Here is a 16,501-nt window from a genome sequence, read left to right as displayed (position 1 = left end):
CTTTTTGATTTAAAGCTTTCGTGACTGCAGGGATTAATATTCTTGGTTCTTGCGGTAAAGTCACGTAGAAGAGAAATAATAAAATAAAAATATAAAACAATAAAAATTCTCACGACGTTTCAACTGCAACACAAGCAATCGTCATCAGGTGTGAAATCCACAGCGAGAAAATTTCACTTTTTTCAAATTTTCTCGCTGTGGATTTCACACCTGATAATGATTGCTTGTGTGTTGCAGTCGAAACGTCGTGAGAATTTTTATAGTTTTATATATTTTTTATTTCCCTTCTACGTGACTTTACCGAAAGAACCAAGAATATGAACCCTGCTTCTGTTCCAGTCCAGGCTCAGGTCCTTCCTGTTCTCCTCTGCTATGACCGACGGTCTATGTCTCCATAAAGTAGATATATACCCACACTTCCTGGACAGAATCCTTAGATGCAGTCGTATTTAGCCGCCATATGAATCCCAATTGTATTAAGCTCGTCTGCATGATATTCGGGCCGACGGCGTAGAAATACATTACGAGGGTCCGTAGACAAACACCACTTTTCCTACTAATAATGCGGTGCTTCCCCCATGCTTGGGACTGTCCATCACAGTTAGGGACGAACGAAAGGAGATTGGGGGTGGGGGTTAGCAATGAATGACAAGACATTTGGAACCGCCGTATATTCGTCTCATCACAAAGCAATTCAGCCACCTCTTGTCTCTTGAGCTGCCAGATAAAAGGAAATCCGTCACACCCGGCTGCCTGTTAAAATCCACGCGAGGCTGAAAATGGGTGGTTGAAAAAAAAAAATCTACGAGGCGGGAGCCGCGTTCACCCGCGAGAAACGCGGCGGTTGCCCCCAAACGCTCTGCGAACTCCACCGCGCGTTGCCACCAACCCGGCGTGTCCGATGCACTTGACAAGCATGAGCCGGCTTGATTAAACGTAATCCGCAATCAACACCGAGCAATTAGCCGTCAGGCAAAAGTCCTCGGATCCAAAGAGAAAAAAAAAACAGCACGCGGCAGCTGGTTGGTTCCACTGAGCAAGCGTTGTCACACGTGCACCTCTACGACGGCACGGCAGAATTGTGAATGAGATCCGTCGCTCGTGCCGGGACGGATCACGTCTCCGGAACCCCACAAGGGAAATGGTTTTGAACTCACGAGTTTAGCGAGAAACACTTTCCTGCGGAGGGAGCTGGTAGGAACGTTGGGTTGCTCGGTCAATGGCCAGGGTCAACGGCGGCGTGGTGTATTCCGCAAATATGGCAGACTGTGAGGGCGGGTACAAGCCGGCGTGAGTAGGTTAAACGTTGAGTTTTATAAGGGCACCACGGGGTGACCAGCCCCTCCCCACCCAGCCCCACCCCTCCCACCCAGCCCCTCCCCACCCTGCCCCTCCCCACCCTCCCCACCCAGCCCCTCCCCACCCAGCCCCTCCCCACTCAGCCCCTCCATCCCCAGCCAGTCCCTCCCTGCACGACGGACGGACACAATAATCCTCTGTGGGCTGGTGGAACCAGTGGGTTCCTACCAGAATAATGAGAGACTATGAGGGATTGACACCGTCGAATATCAGAGCCCAATGGCGGAAGGAAATCCTGCACGGTGTAGCAAATGCTGTGGAAAAGCAGTCACCGAAATCAGACACTCACTTCAAATAGCGCCAAAGTGCCATTCACCTACACTGTGGCGGTGAGGGCTTGTTTAAGTACGCATCGGGTAACAAGAAAAAATATATACAAACATGGCAGTCTGCAGAATATACGCTTATTTACAGTAAAAAAAAAATCAATCTGTGGTTTTACATGAAGAAACTAAAATATACAGAATATAAAAATTAACAAAACGTATTATTATTCAACAATTTATAACCCGTGGATATTTCGCAAATCTGATGCAATTTTTGCTCAAGAACTCTGAGGCGCAGAGCCAGAGCTCAAAGTTCCTCGTATGTCAACCTGGACGGGTGAGAGCCTGAACAGGTGAGAGCCTGAACAGGTGAGGGCCTGAACAGGTGAGGGCCTGGACAGGTGAGGGCCTGGACAGGTGAGAGCCTGAACAGGTGAGGGCCTGAACAGGTGAGGGCCTGGACAGGTGAGGGCCTGGACAGGTGAGGGCCTGGACAGGTGAAAGCCTGGACAGGTGAGGGCCTGGACAGGTGAGGGCCTGGACAGGTTAGAGCCTGGACAGGTGAGGGCCTGGACAGGTGAGGGCCTGGACAAGTGAACCTTGAACTACTACTTATAGGTGGATGGACGCTGCTGCGTGTGTGTTGTAGGAAAGAGTTCCAGAGGGCTGGTGCAGCTACAGAGAAACGTCGCTCAGCCAGGAAGGTGGTGGTTCTGGCTACGGTGAGCAGGTTAAATTTCGAATTAAAGCTTTTGTGACTGCAGGGATTCATCTTCTTGGATCTTTCGGTAAAGTCACGTAGAATTGAAATAATAAAATAATAAAAATAAACCATAATAAAATAATTCTCACGACGTTTCGGCCACAACGCAAGTAGCCGTCCTCAGGTGGAGAACAGACCTGTTTATTATTTTATTATTTCAATTCTACGTGACTTTACCGAAAGAACCAAGAAGGTGAGCAGGTTATTAGATCTGCTCCGCAGGATGCTAAAAAAGTTACAAATATCTAAAGTAATAAGTTGTGCTTACCCGGAATGGTCACGCCAGGCCTCAAGGCTTTTTTTCGGAAGAATGTTTTGACCAATTCCATTCATGATTGTTTCACATGCAGGAGAGATAACCCGAGTACCCAGAATAAAACCCACACATTAGCGAGAGGGTAAGCTCTTGACGGACAGTCTCGAGTACAAATCTCGGTACCACGGTCAACGAGCCGCCATATATATGCAGGCAGTCCGACTTACGAACAACCCACACTTACGAACCAGCTTCAATTAAAAAAATCTCATTAACTTAAAACGCAAACTCTCAATTGCAAATTGAACCGCGGGACTTTATTGTTCAACTGAGCGATCTTGAGTCAGCCTTGTGCTGGGAGTGTGTGTTTGTGTGAGTGTGGGCATTTAAATATACAGTCGTTTCCTGTGTTCCGACTTGCGAACCGTTCGACTTTCGAACGCGCCCCAGGAACAAATTATGTTCGTAAGTCGAGAACTCCCCGTCTATTCAACAAATACTGGAAATGAGGAACCACCACATCGTTACTTTGCAATAACAGTCACGTGATACCAATGCGAAACTAAAAACAAAAGCGGGGGAGGGGGGGAGTGAGCACGGTGCCATGCTGTTATGACTAAAAAAATGTTGGCAACTGGAGGAAGCGATTTACGTAAGCTAGGGAGAGATAAGGACACTAGCAGATCATTCTGCCGACGTCACCTCCAAAAGTGTTGCCCCCCCACCTCACAGACGGTTCTCCTGCCTGTCAGTAACCGTAAACCGACACGCGGCACATTTCCTGGCCCACCAGATTATGCAATGACGACCAAAAGCGAGTCCGATGGACTTTCGCTATTACGGTCTAATTGTTTCTACGAGGGTCTAGAATTTCATGCAGACGGATGGTCAGCCGCCACTAGTTGCTGTCCCTCAGCACTTGGTTGAACTGCGAGGTACACGACTCTAATATCTGGTTCCCCCCCCAGCCTCCACATTGTTTTAGTAAGTTTTATAGGGGCATGGTTTGGCCCGTATTTTTTATTTAGTATAGATTTATACTTACATTTTTTTATCTGTATTGTATTATGATTGTTATTGGGATCAAACATCGAAATGGAATTTTTTGCACTTTCTGTACACAGTATGGACCGGGTTTGTGCTTTTTCTGTAGGATTTAATTGTTTACGTACGCGATATTTAGATTTGTGTACAATACATTTTAGGTGTGTCTTGTAATTTTATTGTTTGTTGCGGTTGAACCCAAATCAAGAGCCGAAGGGCTCACAGGGTAAATCCTAATAAATTTAACTGAAATTAAATTAAACTGAAAAACTGAAAACTGACACGAGCCAACCGGTGCGGCATGCCACTGCACTATGATACAGATCATCACAAGTGTCTGGATTCAACTAAACTTTCTATTTTACCAGGTAAGGCCCTCTGAGCTGTATAGCTCTTTATTAATAGGTCAACGAAGTGGCTTATCGTGTTTAAATTTATAGCAGCCAAATACTCTAACCGCATGTTTCTCAATGTCTAGGAAAAAACCGGAGGACCCAAAGAAGAATCCACGCGACCACAGGGAGAACATACAAACTCCAAATAAAGAGTCGTCAGGGTCGAGATCAAACCTACGACCTCCTGCATCCAAGGAGAGGGAGATAACATCTCACCACAACGGATTTCAGTAGGTGATGGTCAGGATTGCACCATGCGCAGCAGGCGTATGTTTTGTTTACGGTTTCCAACTTTAGGTTTAAAATCTGTACGCATTAGCTCTGTTCGTCCATCTGTCTGTAAAGGAAGGGGTCGCGATTACTCTGAAAGATTTGATCCAATACAAACGCAACTTTAATTTAAAGTTGTATTGCTATTAGGGACTTGTGCGATTGAAAATGGGGCACATTGATCAAAGCCTTTTCCCAAAACTTGGATTCAAAATGCAGAGCAAAAGGGCTTATTTAAAAATACACAAAACCATATCTTCCCTAACAGATACGAATCGCCCATCACAATGCTAATTAAATACACCTGAAGATAAACACATGTTGGAAAGTGTCACATTCCATGGGTGTTCGTGATCCATGGGAATTCGTGATTTATCACGTTTTTAAATCGGAATGAAATTCGGTGGAAATGCATTTGGCTTTTAAAAAAATTGGTGAGATGGTACGACAACTATGAGGCTTATATAACAACATTAATCTGGAGCTTACAACTAATTCCTCGGAAACAAAATTGCGATGGTTCTTCTTTTATAAGCAGTTGTCAATTTGGTGCGTACTTTGACAACAACAGTATTTGTGTGTCAGAGAGGCATTTTGCCTCCCTTGCAAAAGCAGGCCACGGATAAATCCCTTCAACCCAAGTCTCCCTACTGTGTACACTGGCCACTTTCAGCGGCCCTGTGTGAGCAAACTGACCTGTGAATAGGACAGAAACTGTGGGGGGCGCGAGATTGAAACCTCAAAGTGGATAATTTTGCAAATCGAGCTACATGATAAAAAAAACACTTCCTTCACTTAAATGTTAACCTTTAACCGCACGGTCGCCAAAGACACGTGTACACACAGGCAGTGAGGAAGAGAGGAATCCTCAACGGAATCGTCACAATTGACTGCTCCTAACAACTTCAAATGCAAACAGGTCTTTTGTTAGCGCCACGCTTTATTCTTTCACGAGCAAGACAAAGAGGGGCTTTGGGTTCTCGGTATTCGCGCGACGAGACACCCCGGGCCACCTCTGAGTGACAACAGCACACGCGGGCGACTGTGTAAAGTATCCGGGAGAATTAATCGATTTCATTAATTGATTTTATTTGTGGTTCTAAACCATCCCCCCCCTCGACATAGCAGAGGTCTGTTCAGCTTGGAATTACTCAGCCTCTAAATGCGAAGCAGATGTCTCTTCTGATTAGCGTCATATACCGAGCGAGCGCCTTCCATGGAAAAATAATCGCACGAACCCTCGCTCTTACAAGCATGCTACTGTGGCCGATATTAAATTATTCCACTTACCTTTAAATTCGCAGGGTTGTTTTCCCCCCCTCTCTCTCTCTCATGCATGTGAATTCGACGGGAAAAAAATACACTTGGACATTTCACCAACAAGGCGTCTCTGTATTGCCATTACAGTGCTCGCTTCGCTTACAGCGTCTGCGATGATGCGCGTGTGCAAATGCAGCCGCGCAAACGAAGGGACCTACACCGAGGCGCTATAAATAGACCCGGGACGGAAATCTCACCAACCTGGACGAGTGCGCCGGGCCAAATAAGCGAAAACGTCGTGGCAAAACACAAAAGCCAAATAAAGTGACGATCGAAACGGTCAAAGTGTCCAAATTTCGATTTAAAGCTTTCGTGACTGCAGGGATTCATCTTCTTGGTTCTTTCGGTAAAATCACGTAGAAGGGAAATAATAAAATAATAAAAATAAAACATAATAACATAATTCTCACCACGTTTCGGCCACAACGCAAGCAGCCGTCCTCAGGTGAAGAACAGGTCTGTCGGGAAGACAGCGTCTGAATGAAACACCCCAAGCTTGGAGCGTATATTTAAGCTGGGTTGGAGGGGGAAGAGCGCCTTGACAAAAGAATTTGCATATCAAGGTCAAAGTGTCCGTCAAGCTGAACCCAGCACCGGGAGAAGGCACGTCCCCATATGTTACCAAGCCAGCGGTGGAAATTCCACATTACTATGGAGGAGACCAGACACACCCAACATACCACGGTTGATTTTCACCACATGGTGCTCACGTGATGCCTATTGGTGGAACGTTTAACCCCCCCCCCCTTCGCAATGCATTTGCCACGATTCGGGGTTGCGACGGAATATTAGTATACTTTCTTTTGTTAAGACTCTCGCGAATTCGAGCAGCCGTTCGTCGATGTTGGTGGCAACGTCAACTCATTACCCACAATATATACAAATCTAAGAACCTCGCTCAGTGGCGAAGCGTGGTTGGCATGACCACCCGGTGCAATTGCACCGCCTGCACACTCAATTGCGACACCACTGGCTTTAATTCTTGCACACGATTTTAATGTGTAAATAGTGAGCTTGATCATATGTATTAATTGATGCATCACCTCACAAGGATAGTGGCACAAATCGGGAAACCTCAGTGAAAATTGCTAAATCAGCCGAATACAAAACACTAAATAATCGTCGCATCATTGTAAAAGATATAAATAGATACAAAATATATAACTAAACAAAGAGACATTTCGTCTGCTTATCTATGTTGTTAAATTTTGAGTACAGTATTGGGTGTCACTTTGAAGGTAATTGTCTATCGATTTTAGAAAATATGGCTTATTAATGGAATAAATCAGTGGTTTGACACATGCACGAATCTCAATGCACCAAGACAATCCCAGCATGGACGGCACCGCCGCAGTATTTATGAGCATGTCACTGCCATTTAGAAAGGTGGACACATTTGAGTTCTCTCTTAATTGCAGTCCTAATTGGTTGCTATACAACGCCCAAGTAAAGGACGACTTCACGACAATCGTTCTGAGTGCTCTACTCCCAAAACCCTTAGAACTGCCCCGCTGCCATACTGTGCTGTCATCCAATAACCCCTCCGCCCCGGCTTCTCCAAGTTGCTGGAGGCCATCGGTCTGCGGTTCCAACTTGAATTTGTGAACACGGACGGAGCTTATGTCGCCACCAACGGAGCCCAAAGTCTTCAAAGGCGCGAGATCAACGCCTCCTCAATCGCTCTCAGCCACGTTAACAGTCACAACAAGCCAATCCACTTCGGCGCCTATATTTAATTTCATCCCACGTGTACTGAATATGTATTGGCTCCTACTACTGCTGCGTTTGCAACGTCCTATCCGGGGCATGAGCAATGGAATTTGTTTAGGAACTGGTCTCCCTAGAAAGCCGACATTGTACAGGAGCACAAACCAAACACATACCAGTCCATAGGACATTTTATCAAGTGAATGCAGAAATGCATTTCAGAAATTAACTTTTCACGTACGCTGCACTGTGTCTGGAGGAATCAAAACACTTGGGCCAAATGCACCGTCAATCTCAGCATAACCTGTTGCGTGTGCGGTTGATCACAGCGAAATTATCATGCCGACAATGAGAGTGCAGACGTTCACACAAGAGGACCCCCCTCCAAAGAGCAATAACGCGATAATCCTGGATAACCTGTCAATTGCTACGACCGCAGGCAATTTGTAGGAAATTGTGTCGGGGGAAATCGGCCGCTGCCGTTACCTTGACGCTGTGCAAACTGCTGCTGCAAGCTGCCAAGCTCGGGGCCTTGTGTGTGCGCGCACTGGACCCATCTTCACAAGTGCCTGCTTAAGCCGTCACATCTGTGGCCGCGCACGCAAGCAAGGCCTGTAAAACGCCTCGCCGATGACCAACGCAGATTGCTCATCATAAACAACAAGAGTCTTCCCCCCCAACCCAAGCGTCCGCGCCCGGGTGTCCCGGGTGTCCTCGCCATCGCCCACCGCCCGTCTCGCCGTGCCGCGCCGCGCCTGGTGGGTCGCCGGTGGTGGTTTGTCCTCGGCGGGCCCGGTGGTGCAACCGAGCGGGAAATCAAATCCAATTGAACGCGGGTGCCTGGATTTCACCCGGAGGCATGGGTGGCAATCCCATTAGGATGCATGGGGGACCCTTGCTGTCAATCGAGAAGTACCATGCCCTTGTAAAAACAACCGGCATTTTTGTAAATTGTTCTCTTGACGGCACCAGTATCGCCGTACCCCAAAGACGCTCTCTGTGGATACGATCGCAGGCTCCTCCTAATAGAAAGCTGCCTGGAGTGCCACTTTGGGAGGGCCGCGACTGGCTGCGGCCAGTGTAATCTTAACCAGAGCACAATTCATGAGTAGAGAGCGTGAGCTTTGAAGCTGAAAAAGCCCAACGTACAGCATCTTTTGCACGACAGTGTAATTCATACACAGTGCGTGGCTGCGGCAGATTACGTTGTATATACAAAGACAAAGATCTCCTGCTATAGCTCTCTGACAGACTGTCAGAACAAGTGCTGTTAGCAAGCACCTATGAAACACGGCACACGAGGGGGTGGGCGGCCAGCATTGCCAATGCTGATATTTACGCATTGCAGCAGGTACTCGATTTAAAGCCGAGTCGAACTAGGGGAGGCCCAGGACTGGTTACGAATTGTCACCGATGTTGGCTGTGAGCAAACATCGAATTGTAGTTGCCAGGATCATAGCATACCGCGTTAACCGCTCTGCCACAACTCCACACTGTATATACAACACGGAAAGATAATATATGAAATTTACCATTTGCCCTTCAAACTGTCCATTTGTGGGAAACTTTTTTCTGGGGGGGGGGGGTGGGGGGGGGTGGCCGCGGGTGATTTAAAACATTTTTTGTACGATTAAATTGACTGAACACAGGGGTAGAAGAGAAAAAAACCAAGCCATTCATCACATCTGCTCCAATTTTACACTGTCAAGACACGTTGTTTTCTTTTCATTGTATCATATCTCAGTCGCACTCTTGAGGACCTTCAAATTGTACAAACATTCCGCTGGGGGCAGAAAACATGTGTGTCCCATCAGTAGCACGATGCCCACTGCTGCTCCACCCGACTCCCAAAGACTTGGACACCGGCAAAAGCGGCGTACATTTGTCTCCCGGCATGTGGCCAATTTGAGACTCGCACGAGCCACGTGGTGCCACACACGAATGCGGAGTTTTGAAGTCTTTAACTCTCCTTTCAAAAAGGGGCGTGCAAGGGAGCCGATGGTGGCTTGGAGGTGCACTGCACCAGATGGAAACTGCACCAGATCAATTTGGCATCTTCTTGACCAAATCAATGGACAGACAGATTTAATAATGAGCACTTGGCCAGGATGACAGCAGTGACTAAGAACTGCCTTGTTTTCTGGGTTCAACCATGAAACGCAACGATTACTTTTGGCTTCGAACTCCCAGCTTCTTGGAACTAAACAACCCAGACGCGCATCTTCAGTTCGAGCTAAAGCAGCCGGGGACAGGCAACGCAATTCCTGCTAACTCATCACTTTTTCTTTTACAGCTGGTTCGCATAATACACGTCTATCTATAACAACACGCCAAAAACACATTTGCATTGTTATAAAGTGTCGCGTAACAAACCCCTTTATTTATGCTCTCCATCAAAGTATATTCTTGGTTCTTTCAGTAAATTCACGTAGAAGGGAAATAATAAAATAATGAAAATAAAACATCATAAGATAAATTTCGATTTAAAGCATTCGTGACTGCAGGGATTCATCTTCTTGGCTCTTTCGGTAAAGTCACGTAGAAGGGAAATAATAAAATAATAAAAATAAAACATAATTACATAATTCTCACGACGTTTTGGCCACAACGCAAGCAGCCGTCCTCAGGTGAAGAACAGGTCTGTCGGAAAGACAGCGTCCTAACATTAGGACATTAGGACGCTGTCTTTAGGACGCTGTCTTTCCGACACCTCTGTTTCCCTTCTACGTGACTTTACTGAAAGAACCAAGAATATGAATCCCTGCAGTCACGAAAGCTTTAAATCGAAATCTCCACCAAAGTGTTTACGGATCAGGCGTGGAGAGTAAAATAAACCCTTAACGATGGCTCATTTAAGCCACAAATGAATGCGTTAATAAACTCAATTCTGCACAATATTATCTGTGGCCACATTGCCAGCTGGGCCTCGGTTAATAAATAAAAACATGACGGGCACTTACTTTTCAGTGGCCTAAATCTTTAACATCTCCGGCATAAATGATGCGAGTCATTAATATGAATAAGGCAGTGTGTCAGAACGTTTCATTACGAACATGAAACGCATTAGACTCCCACGAGCCATCGGGGAAATTCAAATGCGAGTCCTTGCTATCCAACACACAATCCGAAGCATGTTATTGGCACTGATAAAAAAAAAACAGCTTCGTGTGGCCGAAGCCAACCAGTGACCAACATTGACCAACACGCCAGAGAAGCCTGGGGTCAAGCATTGAACCCTGCCAGGCCAGCGAAAAAACCCTTGCAAGGGACCGGCCGCACCCACCACCAAAAGAACATCTGAAATAATAACCACCACAGACATCAACAACAACAAAAATAACCACGATTGTGTCCATGCAAACCCTCCAAAAAAAATTAAAAACCCCGATGGCTCTGTCCAAGTAACCCAACCCTGGGTTTGTGGTTGGTTGACCTGATGAGGAATTAGATTTTTTTTTAAAAACTACTCAAACTCTCTCTTCGCTCGGGGAAGCCCTCTTTCTCATTCTCTTGGTCAAGAACATCGACTTTGGCATCTCCGAGGCAAACCTGCACACACAATGAGCTTGCTGCCGTCAACAAATACGTGGAGAGAGGCCGGGTGGATGGGTGAGTGAGTTGGGGAATCAAGGGCGCACATTGACAACACGGTGACACAGGGAGACGCACACACGCACCACATATATCCTGCACAGACTGTTGGCGAGCACCTATTAAGGTCGGCACGACACCACGAGGGGGCTGGGTGGCCAGCAACCACGCCCGGCCGCCTTTGTCTCCCCCAGTGGCGATGTTTTACACGTAACGCAAACAGGTAAATCATTTGAGGCTGGGTAGACCTAGGGGAGGCCCAGGATCGGTGCCGATTATCGTCACCGGTGTTAGCCGCACGCACACACACACACTGTAACACACACACACTGTAACACACACACTGTAACACACACTGTAACAACACACACACACCATCACAACACACACTGTAACACACACACTGTAACACACACACTGTAACAACACACACACTAACACCACACACTGTAACACCACACACTGTAACAACACACACACCAACCCACCACAACCACCACAAACTCACCACAAACCCACCACCACCAACTCACCACCACCAAACCACCACCACCAACCCACCACCACTACCAACCCACCACCACCAACCCACCACCATCACCAACCCACCACCACCACCACAACCACCACCAACCACAACCACCAATCCACCACAACTACCAATCCACCACAACTACCAATCCACCACAACTACCAACCCACCACAACTACCAACCCACCACCCGAACCCACCACAACCACCAACCCACCATCACCAACCCACCACCACCAACTCACCACCACCAACCCACCACCACCAACACACCACCACCACCAACACACCACAACCACCAACCCACCACAACCACCAACCCACCACCCGAACCCACCACAACCACCAACCCACCACAACCACCAACCCACCACAACCACCAACCCACCATCACCAACCCACCACCACAACCACCACCAATCCACAACCACCAACCCACCACAACCACAAACCCACAACCACCAACCCACCACCACCAACCCACCACAAACCCACCACAACTACCAACCCACCACCACCAACTGAGAGAACGAGCGAGCGAGAGATGCAAAGGAGGCTGCGCGCGCACGCGAGAGGGTTGCCGCGTGTGCGTGCGAGGCAGGGTGCGGCCCGAACCGTCGGACACGCCGCCTTACCGTGAGCGATCTCCCCTCCACCCTCGCCGAGACACGTGCTGCCGGAAATCCACACGCGGACGCGCGGCGCGGCAGCGAATACCAAATAAAATAATAAAATAATAAATCTCGACGTTTTAATTTTTTCAAGAGGAACCTATTTATGATATAATATCTCTATCTATCTGTGTGTCTGTGTGTGCGTCTCTCTGTGTGTGTGTCTGTGTGTGCGTCTCTCTGTGTGTGTGTCTGTGTGTGTCTCTCTGTCTGTGTGTGTATTAAACACGGCGGGGCAGATTTCCCCGAGATCGCCAGAAGGACGGAGCTCACAGAGCCGTGCTGGCGTCTTCTCACCACCACCACAACCACCGCCACCACCACAACAACCACCACAACCACCACAACAACCACCACAACCACCACCACAACCTCAACCTCCACCACCCCGGCGTTCCGTGTGCGCACGCGTGCGATCGAGCAGACGACGCCGACGCTCGGGTTCCCGTGTCTCTCTCCCTGTGTCTGTCTCTCCCTGTGTGTCTGTCTCTCTGTGTCTCTCCCTGTGTGTCTGTCCCTGTGTGTCTGTCTGTCTCTCTCCCTGTGTGTGTCTGTCTCCTTGAGTCTGTCTGTCTCTCTCTCTCCCTGTGTGTGTCTGTGGGGAAGCGAAGTGTTTGCTCCGCTTGCTCGGGATTGTGAACGCGGGGAGGGGAAGGACCCCAGTGGTGGTGGTGGTGGGAGGGAGGAGTTGGTGGTGGAGGAGGGAGGCTGAGTGAGGGAGGTGGTGGTGGAGGGAGGTGCAGGAGGAGGAGGTCTGGGCTGAGCTAAGGGCGGGGGGGAGACGTGAAGAGAGAGAGGGTGTGTGTGTGTGGCTGTGTGGGTGTGTGGGGTGTGTGTGGTGCGGCTGTGTGTGTGGCTGGGTGTGTGTGTGGCTGGGTATGTGTGTGGCTGGGTGTGTGTGTGGCTGGGTGTGTGTGTGGCTGGGTGTGTGTGTGGCTGGGTGTGTGTGTGGCTGGGTGTGTGTGGTGTGTGTGTGTCTGTGTGTGTGTGGCTGGGTGTGTGTGGCTGTGTGTGTGTGGCTGTGTGTGTCTGTGTGTGTCTGTGTGTGTCTGTGTGTGGCTGTGTGTGTGTGGCTGTGTGTGTGTGTGGCTGTGTGTGTGTGGCTGGTGTGTGTCTGTGTGTGTGTGTCTGGCTCTGAGCGAACTGGTTCTGCCCGTTTGGCCATGGAACTCCCTCCCCAACCTCCCCACGCCTTACCGCCCCCCACGAGAGAGGCCCCCCACGAGAGTGACCCCCCACGAGAGTGACCCCCCACGAGAGTGACCCCCGCCGCCGTGGTTCAACGTCGCTCGCTCGGCCCCCCCCCGGCCACGTGGTCGAGAGGCCGGAGCGGGAGACGCACCACGGGTACCCGTGCCACACCCGTGCCACACCCGGCCAGGATGTGTATCTACGTTGAACTTCTTTCGCGCCGTACGTTTCAATTACATTTTTCTGTTTCATGTATTAGGTATAACCCTGTGAGCCGTGCGGCTCTTGACTCGGGTGCAACCCCAACGAAACAAAAACATGAACAAGAAACATCTTAAAGTGGCTACACGCAACAGGAAAATCCTGGAAAAATCAGCAAAGTCTTCCACGTGGTTCATCTGAGGTGCAAGGGAAGGACAACAAACTAAACACACAATTAATAATCAACGTTTTTGGGTTAAATCGCGTTATTTATAAATGTGTCATAACCCTCCACCACCCGACACGGCCAATCAGCAAAAAAGTGTCACGTTGACAAAAGACAAAATAGTTCATTGATTTAGCCCACCGGTGTATTGAAGCGTGAAACTAAACATTTACAATTTTTTTAATGTTGTGGTTTCACGCTTAAACACACCGGTGGGCTAAAGCAGTAAACTATTTTATCTTTTGTCAACGTGACACTTTTTTTTGCTGATTGGCCGTGTCGGGTGGTGGAGGGTTACGACACATTTATAAATAACGCGATCTAAACCCAAAAACGTTGATTATGAATAATATTGCTCGCGAAAGCCTACGTGTTATACTAAACACAACATTCAAAAAGCAGATATGGTGGTAGTGGTGGTTGTTGTGATGCTATTGCTGCTGCTCCTGTGCACGCAACGCATTTCTCATTCTTGTTACCGCCAATTAAATTGACATTAAGCAGAGGAATTAAATCTGACGGGCATCTATCTGTGGGTGGCTTGTTTTGCTTGCGCACATTGTTGGTTGCGGTGATTTTCACCATCTTTGTACTTCTTTGCGCAACGTCTGTTGCATCGTTTTGTGCGTATGCCGATGTATCTCAAAAGGTTATAATATTTAAGGCCACGACACAGAGGCATTGGGTCTCTGCGTGTTTATGTTGTGTGTCTATGGTGTGTGTCTCTGTGTGTGTCTCTCTCTGTGTCTCTCTCTGTGTGTCTCTGTGTTGTCTCTCTCTCTGTGTATGTGTGTGTCTCTGTGTGTCTCTGTGTGTGTCTCTCTGTGGTTCTCTGTGTTGTCTCTTTCTGCTTGTCTGTCTGTGTTGTCTCGCTCTGCTTGTGTCTGTCTGTGTTATCTCTCTCTGTGTGTCTCTGTGTGTGTCTCTCTCTGCTTGTGTGTCTGTCTGTGTGTCTATGTTGTGTGTCTCTGTGTGTCTCTCTCTGTGTGTCTCTGTGTGTCTCTCTGTGTGTGTCTATGTTGTGTGTCTCTCTGTGTGTCTCTGTGTGTGTCTCTCTCTCTGTGTCTATGTGTGTGTCTCTCTGTGTGTGTCTCTGTGTGTGTGTCTCTCTGTGTGTCTATGTTGTGTCTCTCTCTGTGTGTCTCTGTGTGTCTCTCTCTCTATGTGTCTATGTGTGTGTCTCTCTGTGTGTCTCTGTGTGTGTCTCTCTCTCTGTGTCTATGTGTGTGTCTCTCTGTGTGTGTCTCTGTGTGTGTCTCTCTCTGTGTGTCTCTGTGGTGTATCTCTCTGCTTGTGTGTCTGTCTGTGTGTCTCCATGTCTGTGTTTTGTCTCTCTCTCTCAAATTTTCGTTCTACGGGACTTTACCGAAAGAACCAAATAGTTAATATAATTCAAGTTAAACCCGCCAGCGAGCTTTCATCCTGAAACGCTGTCAGAATTGGCACCCGCTTATTATTCCTCCAGCAAAGCACAGTAATACTTCTAGATTTGAATACTTTCTACAACATCAACAGTGTGTGTTTGTGTGTTTTCCCTTCAGTACAACCCTAGTAGGTTCCCCTCTAAAAGAGTACGGACTCTTTGGTCTTCGTGGGGCTTTGGTCCACTGGTTACCAAGACACACAACTCTGAACGTGTCCACGTGCGGTCTACGGGAATTCCGAGGACGTTTTCGATGCGAGCAGTCCCCCCACCCAGTGAACGCGCAGCGTTGGGACGGCTGCTGTTGGCCCAACGATTACAACTCACAACCCATAATATATATTCTTGGTTCTTTCGGTAAAGTCACGTAGAAGGGAAATAATAAAAAATAATAAAAAAAATTATTGATATTTTTTTTATTTCCCTTCTACGTTACTTTACCGAAAGAACCAAGAGTATGAATCCCTGCAGTCACGAAAGCTTTAAATCAAAACCCATAATATGCCAGCGCTGGGTCACATGCCAACGACGGTGGGGTCAACGCGTGGCATGTTTACTGGGAAGGTGCTATTATTTAGACTTCAAACCGATTTAAAATTAACATTCACGGAGCCACTAATTTATTAAGAACCGCGTATTGAGTTTATATTCTTTGGGTCTTTCGGTAAAGTCACGTAGATAGGTTGAAAGAAAATAACAAAAAGTAACAAAAAAACCTACGACGTTTCGATCGCAGCACAAGCGTTCGTCGTCATCTTTTTTTCTTCGTGATGACGAACTCTTGTGTTGCGATCGAAACGTCGTGGTTTTTTTGTTTGTTATCTTTTGTTATTTTCTTTGAACCTATCTACGTGACTTTACCGAAAGACCCAAAGAATATGAATCCCTGCAGTCACGAAAGCTTTAAGTCGAGTAATGAGTTTAGTTCGATGTCCTTCCCCCGCACCTCCGTACGGTGCAAAAGAAATTCAACATACATACGTAAAAAAAAGTGCAATCTACCCAGACGGAAAGTAAGATCGTACACAATGCCCCCCCTCTCTCTCTCCCCCACCAACTTAAGAGCCAACTCAACCAGACTTCACTCAGCACATGTTCACACGTGGACGATGAGGCATACTTGCCGCACACACACACACATACCTCCTGACGCTCCCCCACATCCTCGCCCGAGGAGACCCAGGGGACGCTGACAGACAGACAAGACCCTTGGTGGATGTTGTAGCGAGAACATTTATCCACATCGTAGCTCCGTGGACCCAGAACAGATACAATGCAGTGTTTTC

At 47.8% G+C, this 16,501-nt stretch overlaps 1 protein-coding gene across 2 annotated transcripts in view; it reads right to left on the bottom strand.

Annotated features, from left to right (window-relative positions):
- The window catches only part of LOC144947911 (rho guanine nucleotide exchange factor TIAM1-like), a 103,975-nt gene extending 91,184 nt beyond the window's left edge, over window positions 1-12,791 (bottom strand). For both annotated transcript variants that reach the window (XM_078877311.1, XM_078877312.1), the window contains exon 1: window positions 12,139-12,791. The gene's annotated coding sequence lies outside the window, so the exon portion shown is untranslated. The remainder of the gene's footprint in view (window positions 1-12,138) is intronic.
- Window positions 12,792-16,501: the final 3,710 nt, after the last annotated feature.

The sequence above is a fragment of the Lampetra fluviatilis genome, chromosome 47, assembly GCF_964198595.1.
Source record: "Lampetra fluviatilis chromosome 47, kcLamFluv1.1, whole genome shotgun sequence".
NCBI classification, from domain to species: domain Eukaryota; kingdom Metazoa; phylum Chordata; class Hyperoartia; order Petromyzontiformes; family Petromyzontidae; genus Lampetra; species Lampetra fluviatilis.
This window is presented reverse-complemented; position numbering and strand designations above follow the sequence as displayed.